At 41.3% G+C, this 23,528-nt stretch overlaps 1 protein-coding gene across 1 annotated transcript in view; it reads left to right on the top strand.

Annotated features, from left to right (window-relative positions):
* cdh11 (cadherin 11, type 2, OB-cadherin (osteoblast)) overlaps positions 1-23,528 on the top strand; it is a 98,899-nt gene that overhangs the window by 28,277 nt on the left and 47,094 nt on the right. Inside the window, exon 3 of the mRNA XM_061746167.1 lies at positions 15,366-15,431. The gene's annotated coding sequence lies outside the window, so the exon portion shown is untranslated. The remainder of the gene's footprint in view (positions 1-15,365; positions 15,432-23,528) is intronic.

The raw sequence follows: 23,528 nt of genomic DNA, 5'->3' as shown, positions 1-23,528 counted from the left end.
TTGAGATTCTCAGAAGGAGAAAAACAGGTCGATGGAAACACCTAAACCTGTTGGTGAAGGCCTTTGAATTTAGATAGTTCAGCCAAGCGTTGATTTAACAAAAAAAAAAAAAAAAGAATTGTGAAACACATGCTTGCACATCACTCATCTATAAAAGTTGGCCACTCAAAACTGATTTAGTGATTGCACTCTGGCAGGTTCTTTTCTTGAGAGATTTTGACAACCAGTAAGCCAAGAAGGGGAGATGGTTTGCAGAGAGATACAACACAGCAGATACCAGGTCTTTTAATAATGGGATCTAGGGCTGTTCGATTAATCGATTTTAATATTATATGATTGATGGAAATACCTCTCAATACCTGCGACATGTGCCCCATGGGAGAGGCTCTTTAGTGTAGGAGGGGGCGTTGTAACATGCCACCGGGCATCCCTCAAGCCGGATGCGGTAGACCGGCTCGTGGTCCTTGCAAAAAACTTGCAAATGTGAACAGTAAATGTAATGAGTGACATTACACACCTCTACCTCCTTCATGGGTTGCATTATTATTTAGCATGCAAAGACCCAGTTTAGTTTAATTAAGTAAGTAAGTAAGTAAACTTTATTTGTACAGCGCCCTTCACAGACCATGGTCACAGAGCGCTTCACAGTAAAAATAAAAACACAGTTAAGGGATACATACAAATTTAAGATTAAAAGGCCAAGACAACACATTTACAATCATAACAGCCCCAAGACAATTAGGCAAAAGCCTGCACAAACAAAAAGGTCTTTAGTTGCCCTTTGAAGGAATCAACAGACTCCATGGAACGCAGAGAGAGTGGAAGATCGTTCCAAAGCCTGGGAGCAACGGCCTGGAAGGATCGGTCTCCTCTGGTCCGGAAGCGAGTACGAGGAACCATCAGCAGATTCTGATCCACAGACCTCAGAGCCCGAGCTGGGGTGTAGGGCTGGATCAGATCGCTGATGTAAGGTGGAGCCTGACCATGCAAAGCTCTGAAAGTTAAAACCAGAATTTTAAAATTGACCCTAGAGGAGACTGGCAGCCAATGAAGATCTTTGAGAATAGGGGTTATGTGTGACCTCCTATTAGCGCGGGCCAGAATTCTTGCTGCGGAATTCTGCACTAGCTGCAGGCGAGACAGTTCCTTCTTGTTTAGACAAGAGAACAAACTGTTACAATAGTCCAAACGCGAGGACACAAATGCGTGAATGACCAGCTCCAAATCCTTTTGCGACAACATTTTCCTGAGTTTCGAAATATTCCTCAGATGAAAGAAGCAGTTCCTTGTCAGCTGTTTGCAGTGTTGCACTAATGACATGTCTTTGTCAAACACAACACCCAGGTTTCTTAGGCTCGGTTTAACAGACTGGCCCAAGTCACCCAAATACTGGTTAATCCCAGGAATGGAGGCATCAGGGGCAATAACCAGGGTTTCAGTTTTGTCTACGTTTAGCTGCAAGGTGTTCACACCTAGCCATTGTTTTATCTCCACCAAGCAATGAACTAGGGAATTTAGCCTGTGGAGCTCAGTAGGCTTAAAAGAGCAGTACAGCTGAATATCATCCGCAAACATGTGGTAGGAGACATCAGGGAATTTCTGGATGATTTTTCCCAAGGGGATCAAATACAACAAAAATAATAAAGGACCCAAAACAGAACCTTGGGGGACTCCACACAACAGATCTGCTGACCCAGACCTTATTTGGTTAGCTGTAACACTAAAGCTACGCCCAGAAAGGTATGACGAGAACCACTGTAGAACTGAACCTGACAGTCCTACTTCATCCCTCAGCCTTCTCAACAGGATTAGAAAATGTCTTGTTTTATTTAATTGGAAATATAACTTACTGTATGTTTGCAAGTGCTGATTTGCTGATTTATTTTTCAGAGATAAAACTTTATATTTTATTATATTTTTTAAAACTTTTTTTCAACTTATTTTACAGTTTTGCACTTTATTCATTCATTTTTGGTTTAATAAGAGCAAAGTTTGCACTTAAAGCCCCATGGGGCAAATGTTCAATAAAAAAACTGCATATTTGAAATCATTTCTTTACCTTTTGTCAATTCACAAAATAATCGTAATCGAAAATCGGATTTTGAGAGAAAAAAATCGAGATTTTATTTTTGGGCAAAATCGAACAGCCCTAATGGGATTATCGGGACCACAAAACATTAAAAAATCCCTCCCAAAAAAACAACCCACGCACACACCATAGCAGCCACTCAGTCCACCGCCAGCAGCCTCACATGTTCAGCTATTTTACCATGAAATCAATTTTATGTTAGGTTACAATATGTCTGTGTCCTCTTGTAGGGGTCATAACCTGTGAGTGCTGACTATGTCTCCTTTCCTAAATGAAAAGACTGCATCACATTACATACAGTGCCCTCTCTCCCTTTCTCTTTCTCTCTAACACACACACATTTACACAAACTGCAAACAAAGTGCCGATACCCGCACACATGCAGCACATCGTATTACCTGAATAAGGGCAAAGCTATTGCAGGCAATGCAAGGAAACTCAATAGGCTTTTAAGATTCATTTAGCCTGGACAGCAGGGCTTACTATTGCTATACCAACTTCATCTGATAGCACAACAGAGATGGATCAAGACAGACTCGGCATTACAGTCTTTTGATTGCACTGTGGGAGAGCAATTGCTGGAGAGAAAGGGTGGCAGAGGTTTGCTGAGAGACAAACAGAGGGCACAAGAGGAGGCTGTCTGGGGAAAGAGAAACGGCCAAATATGTGATAACCTGGTTCAGAAAAGAGATCACTTAGAACTGGGGTTGTGTCGGGGTAGGAGATTAATTCAATATCCACTTAAACCACAACCAATAAACGTAAGAACAAACAGGTGGACGTGTTTCCAGCTCTTGCAGATAGTACAACAGTAAATTACCTTGTGTTGCCAGGTTGGCTGACTTTCCCTCAGTCTCCTCTACCACAAACTCATTCATGCTCGTCCACAACAGGGCAAGATTATTTTCTTAGTAATGTGCTTTGGCTGCGCGTCATTTAATCACTTTGAATCTAATATGCTTATTTCTGTCTGGGAAGAGCTGGCACGTCTCGTTAGCTTCCAAGCTGCCTCCCATGGCACAGGCTCCGCCGTATGAAAAGAAGCGGAGAAAGCTCCAGTGAAAGATACAGGCGTTCGCTCGCAGCGCTGTATTCGACGGCAGTTTGAGAACATGCCAAATTCAATTTAGATCGGAGTTTACTGCCCGCCTCAGGTTAGGAGGAAGAGAGGGAAGCGTTGGGGGGGTAGAGGGGGTATGACAGGGTTGAGAGAGGGAGACAGGTAAAGGTAGAGAAGAGATTTAGAGTTATCCTGAGAAATAAATGGTCTATGAAGGACTATAAACATCACTAAACTCAGGAGGGTCTCAGTGATACAAAACAAATCACTATATTTAACAGACCTTTTTCATTTCAGCCCTTCACCTGATTAGACCTGAACATAATGCAAAAATAGAGATGCCTGTGAGTGTACATGACTACTATAGTTGTGTTTGAGTACAGCCTCAGATATCAGCTTGTCTTCTTGTGTAACCTGGTGTATTAGAGGTTAGGAGATAAAAAAAACAAAAACACAACGAGATGAAATGTAAAATGTATTTTTAGGAAACATCCACAGAGGTGACATCAGGAAAAACAGCATTTTTGTGTGACATAAAGTGACAAAACAAAATGTGAAAACTTTCAGCAATAACACATCTGACATTTCTCATCCTCTTATGATCCAACCAACACTATACTTTGTCCTAATACTCATAATTCAAATAGGAATAGCAACTAAACAAGAGCTGCACATCCACATCTGTAGTCATGGCTCCTGTGAATATCACACAATATTGTTATTTATAGCTCAAAGAATGAAAACAGACCCATCCTGCTTGGCATTCGATTGATGATCAGCTCACATTCAACTCATTCCCACTCTCAACTTTACACGTAAGTGAACAGTTCAGTTCAGCCATTGTTACAGCTCAGCAAGGCCATTTAATCGGACTCCTTTCTTCGTCCTAATTTATGGACCAAAGTGTGTCAGACTCTGTCACGATGGGCGACGCTGCGTCTGCTTTCAGCTCTTTAAGCTTTTCAGGTTGACCTATAACGGCACACACCAAAACAACAGATACTGTAAATCTTCATTTTAGCTGGTGGCGGGAAATTGAGACAATTGTGCCTGGTGAAATGGACAGACATCCGCTTGGCACACTTTGTGCTTCTGTGGACTTTTTTTCACCCTCTTCTTATTCAAGTTCCTGGTGGATGATCCCTCATGGCGCCTCTGAGCTCCGTATGCGGACCAAGTTACTTGTTTGGCCTCCGCTGCAAATCTGAAATGAGAGAAACACAGGAAAACACACATCAGGCACACAAGCCTTTGGAATCTGCAAGAGATAAAAACAGACAAACAGAAACGAGAACAGGCAGAGACACAAACAGCAACCATTTCATGTCTCTGAAACTGAATCAAGACTAGGCTACTGCGATTATCTGTCCCCAAAACTGTGGAGTGAGTATGTATGTGAGTGAACAGGTGTGTATGTCTGTGTAACTGTGTGTGTGCAAAGTGAAACAAGGCTCTACGTGAACTGTAACTATAGGAGAAGAGGGAGGGCACAACCACGCTACCCGAGAGACCAGAAGCCGATAAGGAAGAAACCTGAACCCAGGCCACAAGCCGCCCCACGGAGGACCAGAAGAGTGTGGGAGGAAACCCCCTGCCAGCAAGCCCCGCCCCCTCCCAGCAGGCGACAGAGGGAAGCCCCGGGTACCCATGACCACGGGAGGAGGCAGCCACGGTGATGGACCAGGACCCAGCCGAGCACCAACCACCCGACATAGGCCGACCATGCGGCCAGGAGGTCCACACCCTCCAGGCCCACGACCCCCACCCGGCGAAAGGCCAGCTCCCGCCCCGATGAAAGCGGGAACCCCACAGCCAAAGGCGTGCCCAACTGCAAAGGCAGCGGGGGGAAGCAGAGACGGGCACGGAGCGCAAGAACCTCCCAACGAGGAGCCACCCAGACAAGCCCAACAGCAAAGAGTCCCAACCCCAGACACCCATTCACACAGATACACTAACATGCTTGCTTCTTTTCTGACGGTGGAGCCCGTGCGTCTCTCAAAGCTGCAGGATAACTGTCATGATGCAGTAGTTCTCATCTGAAAGCGACGGTACAGGGCTACTCAGATGTGTTAAACAACAACACCTTTCCTCAGGAGCTGTAAAGGGAATTATCAGTGGGGTCCAGCTTTCAGACCAGTAATCTTTGATGGTGTATTTGAATGTTCCTATTACAAGACTGTGTGGCCAAAATTACCCAACCAACACATTAAAATGAGGAAGGGCCGTCTCTCTTGCACAGAAATGACAAAGGGTACAAAAGGCACAAATGCCTTCTTACAGTGGTGAGCATTAAAACTGCTCACAGTTGCTCAGCTTAGCTTTCCATTACTCAGGCATCTGGTGGTTCTTTCTTGCTGATTTATCAATGCCACGGGCTTTCAGAGGCTCTTAAAATAAACAGCTAAGTCGTTGTTAGCCTAAAAAAGCACCAGATGTACAGTAACTTTGATAGCAAGCTACTTATGAAGTCTGCATGCCTTCCACGGACCCAGCTTAGAACGGAAATCCATACAGTTTTTTTCAGCATCCCTCCTCTCTTCCTCTCCATTGCTCTTCTTTTCTCTCCTCTCCCCGGTTGCCTTTTAGAGTTGTCATTGGAGAGTGACCTGCATTATCTATCTCTCACTCGCTCTCCCCAGCTCTGTCTCTTTCTCTGTCTGAATGGAGATTTAGATAAGAGAGTCTGAGCTGAAAGGGAGCGCCCGCTGAATACCAAGAGACGGCCCGAAAGCACGAGAGAAAAGCCGATGCAGGCCAGGGAGCGGGGGCCAGATTTACCAAGCCATTTGCACCTTGTTTCAGACTCATCCTGCAGCTACGCGGGTTATTTATCAGGAGGGTGCGGTGGGCTTGGAGTGCAGGGGGGCTGTCATCTGCCGATCATCGCACTCATCTTCACCTCTCTGCCAAACATTTGCATGCATGGGAGAATTATGCAAAGAACAGGAGGATATAAAATAAATGTGACTGTGCATTCAGTCGGATTTGCTAAAGTCGATGCTCTTTGTTGTGTGTGGAGTTTTATCTGGATCCTTACAGCAGATTTAAACAGTTAAGCTTTCGGATTTAGTACATTTGTAGTCTTATAACATGCAGTTTGCGTGTGCTTGTGTGTCACAGGCGGAAATGTTTAAGTTTTTGCTTGTTCATGTGTTTGCTGTGTGCGTGTAAAGGGGTGTGTTTTCATCTGTCTGATTCTGGATGGGACACACGCAGACACACACACACACACACACACACACACACACACACACACACACACACACACACACACACACACACACACACACACACACACACACACACACACACACAGGCCGCCATTAAAGATGTCCCCAAAGTGATCGATGGGGTGCTGACGGAAATGTCATCCTGTGCTAATACATTTATCATCGCTCATCCAGCTTCATGAATTTCTCCTTTTGGTTTTCAATCATTTTTTTTTTTTGCAGTTTTTGCCATGAGATCATTCCAATAGTGATTCACAGGACGCGCTGTGCTTTCCTCTGAGGTGGCAAACCGAGCGTTCAGGCATCCAGCAATCTGACTAGACTCACTAATTAGTGGGAAAGACAATGATAGCCTGTTTTTACATGAGCCCATGTGATGGGTTATAAGCAAAGGCCTGGGAAAGTCCAGTGCCTCCGAACAGCAATCATCATTTGGTAAACAAATATCCGCAAAAACCACAAATCAATTATATGTTCTGCTCTACAGACACATTTTAGGAGAAATAAAGCGATTGCATCAATGCTTCAAGCTTCATGTGTAAAATAAGGCCGAGCTTCCGTCGTTACGAAAGTATGAACTAGCTTTTTTCATTCTTAAACTGCAACTTTTTTCTTTGTTGCTGCAACAAAGAAATATTATCACTGGATCTGCAAGCAAACATATTTTGTAAGGTAAAGCTGCAAGCTCAAGGTGATTTATTACTTATATTTGAATCATAAAGGAATCTTCAAATATACTATGGAGTACATCAATGCACAGTGGATTACTGCCATCTCCAGCCTTTTTAATGTTCAACATATGCTCCAACTTTCCTGTTACCGACCGGGCACTCGTAAAAATGAAAATCAAGTATTTCCAGATGGCAAGATAACATTTAAACTGAACGACATGATTGATGTTTTGGTGGTTATCTACGTGGGTTTGTGTGTAGGTGTCAGTAGCAGCAACATTCTGCTCGTGTGTTTTTGTTTTTGTTGGATTCAAGGCTGATTGTTGGTGTTAGATGCTAAAACAGACTTTAGAGTAGAATCACACAGCCAAGCCCGTGTGACTGTATAGTTGTGAGGCATCATTTATTTATATTTGTGTGTGTGAGCTGTTGGCTGGCTCAGTTGCTATGCGAGTAGGAGAGCGTGTCATGAAATAACAAGCCAACTAAATGAAAATAATTGACAAGTGAGGGGAGTCGTAACTGAGTGCATGCATTCACACGGAAATGGGGGAGCCATGCAGAACTAAATATGTAAAAAGCATACTTATTGTCTCTTTTGCCTTCTTCTCTTCCCGTAGTGTTGACTTCATCCATCATCTGTCTTCCCTCGCTCTTTATCTCGCCACCCCACCCTGTCATTCCAATGATTGCTGCTCGTTTCTCTCCGTCTCTCTAAGTCAACATGTCAACTGCGATATATGTCTCCCCTCAGTAACACACATCACCATTATCTGTGTGTGTGTGTGTGTGTGTGTGTAAGGAGCTGCTGTTTTTGCATTTGAATGTAGCCTACTGTACAGTCAAGTGAGCGTGTGAATTTTATCTGCGTCGTCACTGCAGCGTTTTTATGTTCGTTTCTGATGAGCCTCGCCGGCTTCTGCTTGATCCACAGCATCACGGCAGACCTTTATCTCATTTCATTTAAGTAGAAAAAATAAGCCGGCACTCTGTACATAGACTGTGCTAACGGTGCGTGTTAGCGGTGCGTGTGTCTGTCTGTGCCCAGATTGTGCCTGGACGCCACATGCGCTAATGTGCTAGCGTTTAGCAGGCGGTGTGGCAAAGTGGCGGTCTGTTATTCTGCCCCTATCCTTCCACTTTAAGATAAGGAAATCTCTCCTGCTGTTTTTTGTAGAGAGTGTGAGTAGCATAAAAGATGGAAACAGGAAGTTCAGTTTTCCACCAATTTGGTGTCCTCCCTTCTTTTATACATCCTCGACTTCCGTTTAGGTGACAGCCTCTCCTCTCTCTCTCTCTGTCTCTCTCTTAGGCAGCTGTCGCACTCTTTTTTAAAGTAAAATGAGAATGAGAAATTGAATTTTGTTGCTTTTCTTTATTTCATTTGAAGAGTAGTTGTGTAGTTGTGCAGCAAAGAAAGTGTGATGCAGTGGTGTGGTGGTTAGCACTCTCGCACTTAAAGCAAAAAGGTTCCTGTTTAAAGTCTCAGCTGTGGCTTTTTCCTGCGTGGAGGTGGGATGTTGTTACCTGGTGAGTGGGAACATGCAAGGTTGTCTTTTTCCGTGTGGGCCCTGTGATTGCCTAATGACTTGCTCACGTAACCTGGCACTTGAACTTATGAGAGCAAAAGGAAATAGATGCCAGAGTAGTAAACAAACAGAGAAATGATCAAAATAGATATGCACAAATCAACGTGTGAAGTATGGGTGGACAGTGGTACAATTTATGTAGCACAAATTAATCTTTGCAGTTTTTTGCTCTGGATCCCTGAAACATGGAAGTTAACTTGCTTTTCTAGGATCTGCTGTTTGGTCGTTAACTGCTGGCATCTTTGCCATTAATGTCCACTGTAGCTCTGTGAGACAGTTTCATCGTTGTCAAGAAAAAAAGCTTGGAAATAGCGTGGAAATGAAAACATCAAGAACAAAAAAATCTACAATACAGAGCCTTCACCATCCTGCTATAGATGTTCAGATCAAACCGCCCTGTAAAAGGCACGCAGCATCATCACGCTTGCCATGACCTCACGGCTGCACCTGCTGTTCTCGCTCCCTGCACATCTTGCAAGAGTACTAAACTGAGCTTTACATTCACCGCGGCTCCTCTGGCGGGTTTAAAAATGTATGTGCACATGCATGTAATTTCTGGAGAAGTGACATGCTGCATATGGCACATCCGATATGCCGCATGCCGCTCCAGTACTTCAAAGTCATTATATTTGCATTTCATAAAAATGAAAATAAAATATGAAGACAATGAAAGCCGTTTATATTGCTCAAGGGAGAGCTGGGACTTACTTCTTGCCAGTGGTGATGGAAGAAGTGTATATTTTTCTCTCCTTGAGCCTTATCTAACAACATAGAGATATTTCAGATCATGTGAGAACGAAACGGGCTACAGCGCTTGCTGTCTAGAACAAGCGGTGTAGGAGTAGCTTTATTGTGGGTGCAGGACGTCTGAGCTTAAGGATAAAAAAAAAGAAAAAAAAAAAGATCAGCCAATCTTGTGGGGTAAAAAAAAAAAAAAGTACAGCTACTTGTACCTGCACCGCTTAGGCAGCATTTTATTTTAGATTCAGCAATGAGTCAGTGAGGGGGCGAGAGGAAGCAGAGGAGGAGGAGGGGGAGGCGAGTCAGAGGAGGATGCTCGCCTGAAGATAAAATATATGAAAGGAACCATCCGCTAAAAATAAGTTAAAAGCCAATATATTAAAAGGGTCACTAGTTAAAGACAGTGGCTGTTTATTTTAAAGACTCGTGCCAAATTTAGACAGGACTCAAAATTCAGGCATAGCTCGGGCTTGAGCCAAAATAACCAGAATGTAAAGAAGAAGAAAAGCAAGCTATGACGTTGAGATAAACACTGATGGACCTGAGGTGGTTGCAGGTTTTGTGTTTGCATTGATGGTCATGGTGGACAGCTGAGGTAGCTAACTCAAAGCAGAGACTTGTGTTGGCCCCATTTTAAATACCTAAACCAGGGGTCTTCAACCCTGGTCCTCGAGGGCCGGTGTCCTGCATGTTTTAGATGTTTCCCTGCTTTAACACACCTGATTCTAATTAATCATCGTCATCAGCTTGTCATCCAGGGCTGCACAATTCTGTTAATGACACAGTCACTTGTGTCATGGTGCAATGAAGCAGGGAAACATCTAAAACCTGCAGGGACACCGGCCCTCGTGGACCAGGATTGGTGACCCCTGACCTAAACTGTCAAGTTGCAGGATTGTTCTTATTTTATGTATTTAAAGGTTTAGTTATCAGGGACAATGCACATTAATAATACATTTAAACAAATGTAAAATATGCCAGAATTAGCCAAAAAAGCTATTTTGCATCTGCTGTCCCTGGGCTGGTGTAAAATAGTCAACCTAAAAGAAAAATGATTAAGACATAATCAATAAAACATTTCCAAATAAGAAGGCTACATCAGAATAAAGATTAAAAGGTAAGAGACTAAGCTAAAATGCATACACACACAGGTTAGCATAAGCTCAACAACAAACAATTGCTACAAACGAAAACAGAAACAACATGAAGCAGCAACAGTAACATCAACATTAATAACTTGGTTATACAGACCATGAAACTAGCCTGTACCCTGATACGGAGGTTACTAGGGTTTGGTAGTGGTGGTTCAAAACGCTTCCCATCACCATTTTGACGTCATTTTACTTTGAAATGTCACTTTTTTTCCTCATCCTGACAAACAACCACATATTATGGAGAATTGCTAATGATAATCCGTCCATAGCGTTCATTGCTCTGCTGGTTATGTTGTGGCTATAGACATTTTGGATGCTATTACAACACCACATCATAATAAAATATTCCATCTATATCGAGGTGGTTCTACCTGTACTGCAAAACACAGCTGTGATGTACCATTATGTGCAGCGATATGGTCCTCTGCAACTAACAATTCATACTGATGCTTGGATGACACAGACACAGCTGGAATCTACCGGTCCCTGCCAGCCAGTGCGTATCTGTGTGTGTGTGTGTGTGTGTGTGTGTACGTGTGTGTCTACCAGCTGCAACCACTATGCTAAGCCTCAAAGCTGCTATCACGTTCTGCTCAATCTGACACCATCAAACTCTCGTTCGGTGAGATGAGACATAATTATTACATATCATGGGTGCTTTAAGCTGTTAGCCAAGAGAGAGAGTTGTCAGCGTCAGTGAGGAAAAACATTAATGTTTTCAGACAACCCTGAAATGACAAGTCCTTCAAAATAATCATTGATTACTCCTCAAGAAAGGCCAACATGCCTTTTAAACCAGCACGGGTTATGTCTTCAGGTTGTTCACACGTAACTATCTCCACGTAAAGGTCATCCGATACGCAGGAGTCAAACTCTGACAATGTAATTGTAACCTGTACTTCTGTCTTTATACGACTATATAAACCTCCTCTGCACAGTTTGAGGTTCCAGTTGGATGCCAACGTAGAATAAATCCTCACATCTTTATTTAGAAACCACATGAAACACCAGATTTTAATCTGAGAGAGTGTAATGTGTTTGGATAGAGCTCAGCTTTAAAGGACTGTAATCGCAATAATTATTCTGGTCTCTCTCCAGCTCCAGTCCTTTTAGCTAATGACAGGCACAACACTAATGGCTACATTTCAAGCTTATTTACATCTGTGCATGACACGTCTGCGCGGACGTTACACGTCAGCACGATTTCATTCCTGCTTTTGATTGTTGAAGGGAGAGAAACTCGTCCTGCAACATATCAGTGCACGAAGTATTAAACGTCTTGCATTGCAAAATGAAAGCTGATTAAAACCGGTGGTGTTCTGCCTCTGGGTAAAGTTTGTGTAATAAAAGGAAGTAGGATAGAGGCATATTATGTGTTGTTTTGAAGGTGTAGATCTATACAATAACAGTCGGATTCACTGACAGTCATATTAGGAAACACGAAGCAGAACATATGTATTCATTACACCCTGAACACACAGTATTAGATTGTAGACATTCATCATACTGTTACAAGTGTATTTTATCTTTCTTTTCATAGTTCTTTATTACTGGAGTGAATTATTACACTAGCAGGTTCTCCTTGTGTTTACTGTCGCAAAAATCCCTCTTCAGAAATGAATTCAATTCATCAAAATAAATCAATAGAAAATATCATCCCTCTTGAAGCGTGTGTGGATGTGGCGGACCGTGCACGCAACAGATTGTTGTGAGGCGGCTTCCCCATCAATTGGAGCTTTTTGTTGTTTTTTTTGTCCATGCATTTCGCATAAGAACCAAATTTAAACTGTAATGATATTGGCAGTATTGTCTCTGACTGCCTGGCAATATGACAAGATGGTAAAATCCATTTTCCTTCGCCTAACGAGCTGTCATTTTCTGGGTGGAGTGAGCTCAATCGTCTGCACATACAAAGCAGGCAGATTCAGCTGCAGAATGATACCAATAACCCAGCTGTGATTGCTGTAACTCGATTGTGCAGAAACAAAAGCCCTTTCTTTTTAAAAACCCTCTCCATCGTAGTGATGAACATCACAACCCCCGGTTGCTATTAATGACAAATGCTGCGTCAGCGTGTGACGTTCAAGATGCTCCGATAAAAAATACAAAAAAATCTATGTTTCAGTGTTTAACGAGATGAAAGGAGCCAGTGTTGTTTGCATATAAAGCAGCTTCATCTGCCACACGATGATGACAATATTAAAGACTGTTTGTCTGTTTGACTTATGTCGGGGGGTCATTGCTTTGACTGAATAATCATTATTTGTTATGACCTGTCAATGAAAATGATGATGTTTCTCATTCTATGGTGTTGCTGCATAAGATGTATAATAGCAGCATTTGTCCAGTTCAAAAAGTTAAAGTTTCATTTAAAAAGCTCAGAAACTGTAGTCGACTGTTGCCATTATTGATTTGGAAGCTCATATGGAGGCGGAGGGGTCAAAGATGTTGCTGTTCAGTGACATCCGTGCCAGGGAACGTGGGATTGACACTTCTCAGTTGTTTTCCGTTTGGTTCTCAATCATTAATGTTTATGTTAACAGTTAACTATACAAACTTACATTTACAGATGCAATCTGGCTCCACTGTGGGGTCTCTTCTGGTGTATGCTTCACTATCAGCTCGCCTTTATTGTAAGACCAAGGGGGAAAAAAAGCACACAAAATACAAAATAAAACCTTGTCAGAAATAATAGATGAAATAATGTGTAGACTCAACATTGTAACATAAAAACCACCATTCTTTTTGTTACAAATTAAAAACCCATTGCTGTTTGGTGTCACAGAACGGACTATACATTAATTACCGATTCCAAATGTGTCAGACTCGGAAATAACATGCAAAATACAGAATAAAACCATGCAGTCATAAGCTCAACATTGTTATTAGTTTATTGTCAGGGCTAATTTGACTCTTATCGTCACTTCATTCAGTACTGATAATTAACTCCGAGTCCACTCTGTGCCTCTGTGAAACAATGCAATGTACTTTTCTAATTAAAAGACATATTGTTTTAAACATCTAATGCGGAGCGCACATCTACAGTACATGCTTTATTGGTGTATTTTGCTTGTTATTTCTAACAGTGAATTTCCGCCCTATTTCCAGCCTCAGGGGGAGATGGTGCTGCAGAAGAGACCCCACAGTGGAGGTCTGCAGCTGTCTCGCAATTAGGCTTTAATTTACTGTAGTAAAATTATACATTAATTACATGGACAAACAAGAGCAGTTCCAAAGGTCTTGTCTCAATATGTCGTGGTATTAAATATCTGGAAAAGTCAACCAGCAGGAATCTTTGTGTCATTCCTGTTGTTGATCTGCAGAAAAGAAAATATAAAAACAGGCACATTTTCTAGAACACTTCTACACTTCTTTCTATAACACACTGCCATCTCTGCTATTCTTAACTAATAGTGCAAAAAAAAAAAAGAACAAGGCAAGAAAAGATTAAATAAAATAAAGAAATAGAGACAGAAAGCTCTTAGAGGAATGGGCAGTCAATGATTGCAGAGTCTTGGTCCTGGGAGTACGGGTGTGTGGATAAAAGAAATGTGGAACTGAAGATAAATGAGATAAAGGCAGCTTTAAGCCTTTTGATATTTAGCCATTACATCATTTTAAAACTCTCACAGTGCTTTAATTTATCTCCCCAGTCAGAAGCCATCACACTCACATAATTACTAGATGGAAACCCGTCTACATTCTACTATTTGTACAAACCGCTATTTTTTTTTTTTATTATTGACATTTTTATCCCCTATTTTCAGTAAACTCCTGCTTCACATGCAGGCCGGTGAGCTCTTGTGAACAAGCACTCAGCATCACCACTGGCCCCGAGCCTCCCCGCTGGGACCGGTATGGGTTAAGTAGCTCGCCCAGGAGCATCTCAGCGGTAGTTACTGATGGGGGCAAGAGCATATCCTGTTCAGTTCCCCGCCCTGATAACACCACAGGCGATCTGGGAATGTAATGGATACAAAAGGGCAGTGGCTTCTATTACAAATGTCCTCAAAAACCAATTTATGACCAGTTCCAACGCTGAATCTTTTTTGGGCCACATCCAAGTTTTAAAGAAACAACTGCAGTTGGCTCTGTTGCTTTCAATGAGGATGAAAACTTTGCCCTTAAAAAAACTTGGACTTGTTGGTGCTGTATTTCAGCGACAGTACCATTTGTGTAACAGTAGCTGGATATTTGAGGAGCAATTTATCTACTTATGATCTGTCGACTGTGTACTTGTCCTTTGTACTTTATGGAAAGCGTTAACAGGCATGAATCAGCTACAGGCTGGCGCATTGTGCACCGAGGTGAAACTAGAACAGCAGTCTGAATAAATGGATCATAAATGCTTTATTGTGTACTGCAGTCATTACAGCCACAGTAAAGTTGTTGTGACTGAAGCAAGTGGAATGCAATGCATTTTTTAAAAACAGCAAGGGTAATTACCTGTGTTTGAAATTCATGATTCTCTACTGTAACTTTGCTGGAATGTTGTCAGATTACTGCTTTGACCATGCACTGATTGTAGGTTTGGAAATATCTGACAGCTTTACTGCATGTGTATTTAGAGGCTACAAAGGCTTTGTTTGTGAAGTTGCAACCATCTAAATTAGCTTAAAAGACTCTTAGGTTATATGCCTTTTGATGAAAGATTGTTCACTTTGCATTCGCTTATCATTAAAGTAAATTACATGCAAGACCACAGTAAAGCTAATTGATATATATTACAGATACATAATGCAATATGTTCCTGATCCCCTTCTAGTCAATTAATAGTGTTATTAAGTGTAATTAATCTGTTTCCACTCTCTCTCTCTCCTGCTTCTTTCAGGCTCCTCTGTGTCACCGTGCAGGAAAGGAAACTTTCATCCTATCAAGCACAGTAATGAGCTGAAAGGTACATTTTGCCATTTTTTTTTATGCTACATGTGTGTGCTTGTGGACTGAGAAGGCTTCCAAGTGGGATTATGGCAATGGACTCGCTAAGCTGTTCACTTTTAACAGGCCTCTGCCACTTTCATTCATTCACCGCCTTTCCAACTTCCTCTCTTTCTTCCTGTCTTTCAAAGAGAGATTTTCCACTTCTTGCCTCAGTCTCTTATTAATGAAGTCTGTCCTTCATGGCTAACAGAAAATTATTTACAATTGTTTTGTTTGTATCTGCCTACAGCAGCTTGTTAAGTGGCACTAAAGATGAATATTTAATATGATACCATCCCTGCAAATGAAGCTTACAATGCATTTGCCTTCTGGCCACATGTTTCCACAGTCATAAAGTGATGCACCTCACGTCCCCCGCATTTAAGCATTTGTCTGTTTTACTGGGAAAAAGTTGAAGAGATTAAAAGGCAGATCTAATCGAGCCTCTGATTGTGCTTATCTGTGCTCACAAGCCGGTTTTCAAAGTTAGGATAGGTCTTATTCTTCAAATGTGTACAGAATCACAAACAGTAAGTCAGACACAGGCCACAAAAAACCCCTCAGCGTGTAAGTTCAAAATGCTTTATGGGTCACACCTACTTGTAGTTTTGTTGATAAAGGGAGTGTTATACTGTAATGTGATTTAGCCTGGCAATACATGTGAATTATGGGCTTGTAAATCATGTTACCTGAGGCAAATGAAGAGCTTTGCCATCTGATAAGACAGTTAATCATCTTTTTATAAACAATAGGTATCCAAGACTGAATAAAACAACTTTGTGTCTGGAACAACATTTATTTGCCTCGACGTTAGACCAAGCCCTCTCTGGATAGCCGTCCTAAGAATTGGTTTGGTTCCCCTGGATTAAACTGGGTTTCCAGGGTAAAGTATTAAAGGATGGAAAAGAAACCACTGGAAAGACATACAAGCAAGTGGGGAGAGGAAAGGTGGCGTGGACAGGGAAGTTCCTGGACCAGTATCAACACAGGACATCCAAAACGGTGTGCAGTAGAGTAGAAATGCCTGTAGTTCAGTAAAAACGTTTGTTTCTGCTAAGTGAATTGGTCTGGCTGGCCAAAGAAATACAATACAAACCTTGTGTATTCTCCTAAAGCAAAGCAAACCAGTCTCTTAATTCTACACAGGTGACTCAAACTAAATTAAAATCCATTCTGAGGGATCCAATTAGAAGTAAACTGAAAGTACAGGTGAAAACAAACCCTGTCCGTTCACTGGGGACCATGTGACTTCTACTTCCACTACTGTGCCAAACTCCACAGGTGGTCTCTTTGGAAGAACTCATGCGAAAAAAGCTTGAAAAAACACCTGCACTACAGAATCAGCACGTGATGAGACATCAATGAAACAAGACAATAAAAAAGGATACAATGACCTACTGATTTGAGAAACTAAGTTTAAAGTTATTACATATACATGGTAATGTTGGTGACAATGGTCAATATTTTGAATACCGCATTTTCTGGACTACAAGCCGCACCTGCATACAAGCTGCATCCACTCTATTTAAAAAAAAAAAAAGATATGCAAGCCGCAGATATTTATGTTGTTAGATTAGATATTTACTACATGTACAGAAGGATTTTGAACTGTAAATGATGTGCATGTTTGTACCTAAATAGATCCTTTCCTAACAGTGTTTTTTAACACAGCAGCAACTTTGCTGATTAAAACGGGACAGAACCAAGAGAAAATAACCGGTATTTATTTATCTATTTATCTGTTTGAAATCTGCTTCTACCTACTTTTATCTGCTAAAGAAGAAGTAGCATATTCTTCTTTGCATTTATTTTGTCTTAGTTTTGATTCTAATTCGGTTAGAGCGCCCTGAACGGTGGAAGAAAAATCCACAGAATAGCTGCACCTTTGTATAAGCCGCATGGTTCAAAACCTATGAAAAAAGTAGCGGTTTATAGTCCAGAAAATACGGTATATATATACAAAACTATGCGTTTGAGAATCTGGTTTAACATTCGTGTCTGGTCATTATGTCTTCACCATCATCTATCTGCACATCTTTTACTGTATTAAGGAGATTAGTCAGTCTCAGGCTTTGCCCCAGCACATGCTTTTTCTTCACTGGGCATGTAACTTCACGCATTTTTATCAATATATACTGCCCCGTCTCCCCAGCTCTACCTGTTCAAGCATGGTGTTTAAAGCTCACAGTACAAGCAGAATAGAAATAGAAATTCGGCCCAATTTTCTTAGTGATTCATAGCGGTTACTGGCAAAAGCACAATATCACACTTTTCCACATCTTTTTCTGTTCGTGGCTTCACTTTGTAGATTTGTTCATCGTTCAGTCAGGCATGAGAAAAGACAGCCGAATAGCTGAGTGACAGGTGGACGAAGAGCTTGGAAATACTGGAAATACTTATTTAAAACATACATTGGATATGCTTAAAAGCCTTGGGTATCAGTTTTGCAAACTGCCAAGTAGATATCAGAGATCTATCTTGTTTTCTGTACAGTTTCTGAAATTCTGCAGTTCAGCTGGTAGTGTAATGTAATTCCTTAACCATGTGGTGTCCTGATTGAATTTTCAGTCCTTTGGCCTCCATAAAGGAATAGAAGATCAAACCTGAGGTGAAACTAGAACAAGAGGCGTTCATCCATTTACCCATCAGTCACTTTGAGAACCAGTAGCAGCCAAACTGACAAGCAATGCTCTGTTTAAGTTTGTCTGTCTTAGCACCAGAAAGAGAAATAAAAAGGGATAAAAAAAGAGCTGATCTGAGTAATTCTCAGGTCACACCATGCCACTCTCTCTTAGATTGATTGTGTATTTACAGTATGCCTCGCTCTCCTTTAGATCAGTCCCTTCCTCTGTAGACCTATTGATAATGAGAACCCAACATATTTATTGTCCCAAGTGTATTTATTTGGTAGTCCCAGGCTAGGCTTCAGTTATTTCATACTGTATTGATCAAATAAATTAAAGGGATATATCAGAGTACTGTATAGCATCAAGTCAATTAAACGTTTGGGATATAACTGCTTAAGTGTTAAGGAAATTAACAACAGGTACACTAGAGGGGCAACAATGAGACGACCCTCCAAAACAGGACTGGTTTTACACTTGGAGGCCACTGACATTTCTTCACCCCTCATCTGTTCTGACTGTTTTTCTTTAGTTTTGCATTTGGCAAGGGTCAATATCACTACCGGTAGCATGAGCTGATACTTGGATCCGACAGAAGTCGCACAGGCAGTCCAACTCCTACAGACTTGCAGGAAGTGCCTTTACCAGATGGTTTGCTGTGTCTCTCAACACAGTCTCCAGTGTAAGGAGAAGATTCCAGGAGAAAAGCACGTACTCTATGAGAGATGAACAGGGCTATAGAAAGTCCTTAACCCATCAGTATTGGAATCTTGTCTGTGCAAGGAACCTGAAATGCGACCTCCACCAGGCCACTGGTTTGAATATCTCTGACCAAACAGTCAGAAGCAGACTTCATGAGGGTGACCTGGTGGACTCTGTGCTCATTCCCCGCACCATGGAGCTCGATTATCATTTCATACTTGAAAGCAGGTTGAGCCTGAGCACACGTGACCGACGTTAAAAGGTCTGGAGAAACCGTGGAGAACGCTATGCTGCCTGTAACATCGTTCAGCAGGACGGGTTTGATGATGGGTCAGGGATGGTCTGGGGAGCCATATCCATGGACAGATGCACAGACCTATAAAGGGTAGACAACGACGCCCTGACTGCCATCAGGTTTCAGGATTAAGTCTTTGGACTCACTGTCAGACTCTACGCTGGTGCAGCCGGTCCTGGGTTCCTCCTGGTGAACGACAAAGCCCGACATCAGGTGGATGTGGAGTATGCAAGCACTAAAGCTGAAGGAACCAAGGACATGGACTAGCTCCCACACTCCCCAGACCTAAATACAACAGAACCCCTTTGAGACATTAGGTTTAGGTCCATCCGATGCAGTCGGACTTTCACCTCATCCTTAGGACGAGCATCCTTCCCCTTCTTTCCACTGTGTTTTCTTTTTTTTTTTTTAGGTTTTGTTTTCTGGGAGGCTTGCTTGTAAGCTGAAATAGATCCTAATTACAAAGTTTTGAGACTCTGTAGAAGTAAATCTGTCAGGGAGTAAAACTGAAAACTTTAGCTACATAAATAACCAAACTCCAGCGTCAGAGTCAAAGAGTTGCAGCAGTGAGTTCATTTTGCATAAGACGTTTCTATATCGCAGTTTTGTTTATGCAGAGCACATAATCTGTAATTTACAGCCTCACATTCATTAACTACATTGAAATACAATGCTAACGACGGCATCGTATCACATGAAATGTATAGCTATAGTTTAATTATAGCAAAGCAGATGTCGAAGTGAGAAATTCGCCTGAGGCTGTTACGCTGTCGCCAAAGGTTTTATAGCAAAAACAGAAGTAAAAGAAGAAAAAAAAAACAGACAAAAACAACTGTTTTCTGATCAAATAGTCTGACCTACTGTGTATAATACACGTGAGTCCAAAGAAGTGAATTAATTGAGTGATGATTGCTCTTTTCAGCATTTGTGGCTCATTACTTGTGCATTTATTACAAGTGCTTTAAACTGCTGTGAGCGTTGAAGGAATGTGATTATTTTTGATTGTGCCACTTAAGACTGACAAAAAGAACCCCAAAAAACAGTATTTCATCATTCACAGAGACAGATGCCTGGAGCCCTTGCTGGTAAAGAGCAATAAGCTAGATATTATACATTTCTGTAACACTTATCATTTAAAAGAAGTTCAATAGCGTGCTAAAATCGAAGCTTTCATCATTGACTTTTTCTGACAAGTTCAACCTTTGTTGTATTGGGTTTTTCAAGCATAACCATCTGACATTTGCAAATCATCCCAAACACAGGTGCAGTAAATACAACAGAGAGAAGCTGCAAAGTGAAGCAGTTTCCTCTATAAACAACCATAACACATAAAAGCGCTGGATTGCGCAACACTCGGCTGATAAACCTTCCTCCCGAGTGTAAGGTGGAGTGGTAAAATACTGGTAAAACTCATTAACTATCAAGCTCATACATCTTTACAAATGTGACACTGATGGGTGTCTGGGAGGGTAGATAAGGAGTAGGAATTAGGAAGGAGATTGCTTTTTTTTTTCCTCCCCCCCAAAGAATTTACGCAAACACACACGGTGAGTTTTAACACCCTCTGTCAGTATTGATTATCAAGCTGTCCGGCTGATTGAGAGCTAGACACATAAAAGCAGACATCAATAAAATACTCCTGAAAACCAGTAGAGGGTTTAAAGACACCATCTCATTTCACCCGCACCACCGATAAACCGCTTGCATATCAACTGAATACTTTTATATTACAACATGGCCACTAAAGCAGCGGCAATGAGGAAAAAAAGTAGCTTGTAGCTTTAAGTGGACATCAGATGGCCATTTTCAGCCATTTTTGTCACATCAAGAGTACTTCTACATTAACTTTGCTCCTGCCACACATGGCCAAATGTCTGAAGGTCCTTGAATAAATCCGTCAGTAAACTCCTAACTTTCCTCCACTAGATTTGTGTTTAATTCGTCTTTCCTCTCCCATCAATTCATATTCGCAACCACGTTTTGACTTGTTTGGTTCTTTTTTTTGCCGTGTTTGTTCTATCAGTGCATTTCATTCCATACTCAGATCAAATGTAAATATCCGGTAGGTACCATCACACAGCTCAGAAACCCGCTGAGCCAGAAGAGGAAAAGAAAGGGGAGGAATCAGCTAATAAATGTGTTTGCAGTGAGATTACTATGCAACATAAACTCATAATTCCTGCAAAAGAATCGGGGAGATGGAGGCAAGAAGCAAGGGATACAGAGCAAAGGAAAAACCCCGGGATTCTGGGACAGAAGGAATTCACCATGAAGAAGATATGGAGGGCATAGAGAACAGATGCAAATCCTGATAATGGCAGGCGGTGGGAAAAACTATAAGTTGAGAATGAGCAAATGCTAAGAGCACTGGAAGCAAAGAAGGCACAGAAATGCTTAAAACTGAGAGATAGTGAGAAAAAAAACCAAACAAACAAATGTAAGCTCCTGAGGATTAAGTCTCTCATTTTTCTTTGGGGATGAATTGAAAAAGAGGATTTCCTCCTCCTATCCTCTGAGCTTCCCTTTGATATCTCTCTCTCTCTTTCTGTCTCATATTTTAATATCTTTAGTCTCCATTCATCATGCTGGAACAGACCCGCTGAGCTCGCTAAAGCATGAACACACATGGCTAACCATAGCTGGACACAAATCCCTCTCCGTTGCTCCTTCTCCCTCTTTTTTCCCCACTGCTTGGCAATTTCAGTTGATCTCTTCATTTCTCTGCTTCCATCATCCATTATCTGCTCCCTCATAATGTCACATGTTTGTCATGGACTTGAAAGCAACATCAATTCTCTTTAGCCTGCCTCTTTGTTCTCCATCTGCGGCAGTTTGGCTGTCTAACTACTGCGCCGGGCCAATAACAGGCAACGGCACTCATGATTGCTGTGGTTGCTTTAACGAGCATTGCTAATAAGATGAATGAGCCTCCCGCTGATCAGTTAATGGCATATTCAATGGTCTTCTGCAGTTTACTGATTTACAGTTCTCACAGTCAGCTCTGAAAACACTGAGCTCAAGGTTTATGTGAACATAAAAGTAATGCCATTGGAAATATATCCGTTCTAAGATGTGCTGCGTTCTGCACTGATGCAACTGACAAAACAGTGAAGAGTTTTCGGGCTACACAAAATTAAAGTATATGGTCTTCAACCGACTTTTTCCGGCATCAGCAGAATAATAAAGTTGGCTGAAAACGCTGTATTAGAAGCAGAGTGAGAAGCAACAGCAAGAGAAACTGGGTTATGTAACGCCGCTAATGCTGTTATGATATGATCAATGAGGGCAAAACTCTGCAGCAAGTGGGAAACAAATCACAAAACAAAACAAAACTGCAGTCAGTGGAAAGTGGGCATTTGAGCACACATCAGGTTTGATCAACTTACATAACCTAGCGGTGGGTGAAACTTGCTACAAGAAGCTGAATAATCTTCTGTAACAAGAGCTGCTAAATTTTTGAAAACATAAAAATGTTTCCACTTGCAGTTTAAAGAATTTAAGGATTTAAGACATAATGCATCATAGATGTTTTCAATTCAATGTAATAAAACTGTATAGAAAAGGTCCCAACTCTAGTTTAAAAATCATATGAGTATGGTTAACTGAGACATAACTGATGAAGGGGATTTCTGCACAAACACGCCGTATGAAACCACATATATGTCACAGACAAGCTGGAGCTCCGAGCTCGGTGGAGACTGTCCGTCTCCACAAGGTTTAGACCAAGTTCAGATGAAACTATCAGCTGTTCCAAAGATTAGCCGACTACCAAATTGATGGTTGGTTGCAGTTCTGTCGTAAACATATAAAATTGCATTTCAATCCTCTGAGCTTTTAAGTTTCCCTTTTCCTAAAAAAATAAAGATTTCATAAAATTATTACCTGTCATGGTTTTAAACAAATATTTTTGGGCACTATTTCAAGTTTTTGATATTAAAAAGTTATTTCTCAGATTCAATTCTGGGAAAGACCTTTCAGTGTGACCATATAGTACAGACATGTTTCTTATTTGTATTTTTTACTAACATCTAACAGTGTTGGTTAGGGGTGTGCAAACAAGGGTACCTCACGATTCGATTCGATTTCGATTATTGGAGCTTCGATTATTGTGATTTTTAATGCTTTTTTCCATACAAGATTGATTTTGTCTTCATCTGTGGCTACATTTGTAAATAAATAGCCAATCAATTAACTCAGTTCCTCTAACAACACTCATTAAGTAAATAACAAGGTTTTTTTGAACATTTGACATGTATTTTTCAAAGACACAAAATAATTTATTTTATGACTATGTAAACATTTGCTCTTTGACTTAATTAACTTTGACCAGGGAAAGCTGCACTTGCATGAGAGCGCCCTCTATTGGCGGAAAACACTGAAAACGGTCAAGCCCTGGATTTAATGAGTTCATTAATTAAAGTAAACAAGATATGTACTTCCATCAAATGTATTT

Source organism: Cololabis saira, chromosome 17, assembly GCF_033807715.1.
Source record: "Cololabis saira isolate AMF1-May2022 chromosome 17, fColSai1.1, whole genome shotgun sequence".
NCBI lineage: Eukaryota > Metazoa > Chordata > Actinopteri > Beloniformes > Belonidae > Cololabis > Cololabis saira.
The sequence above is the reverse complement of the archived record's forward strand: the minus strand, read 5'-3'. Positions and strand labels throughout refer to the sequence as shown.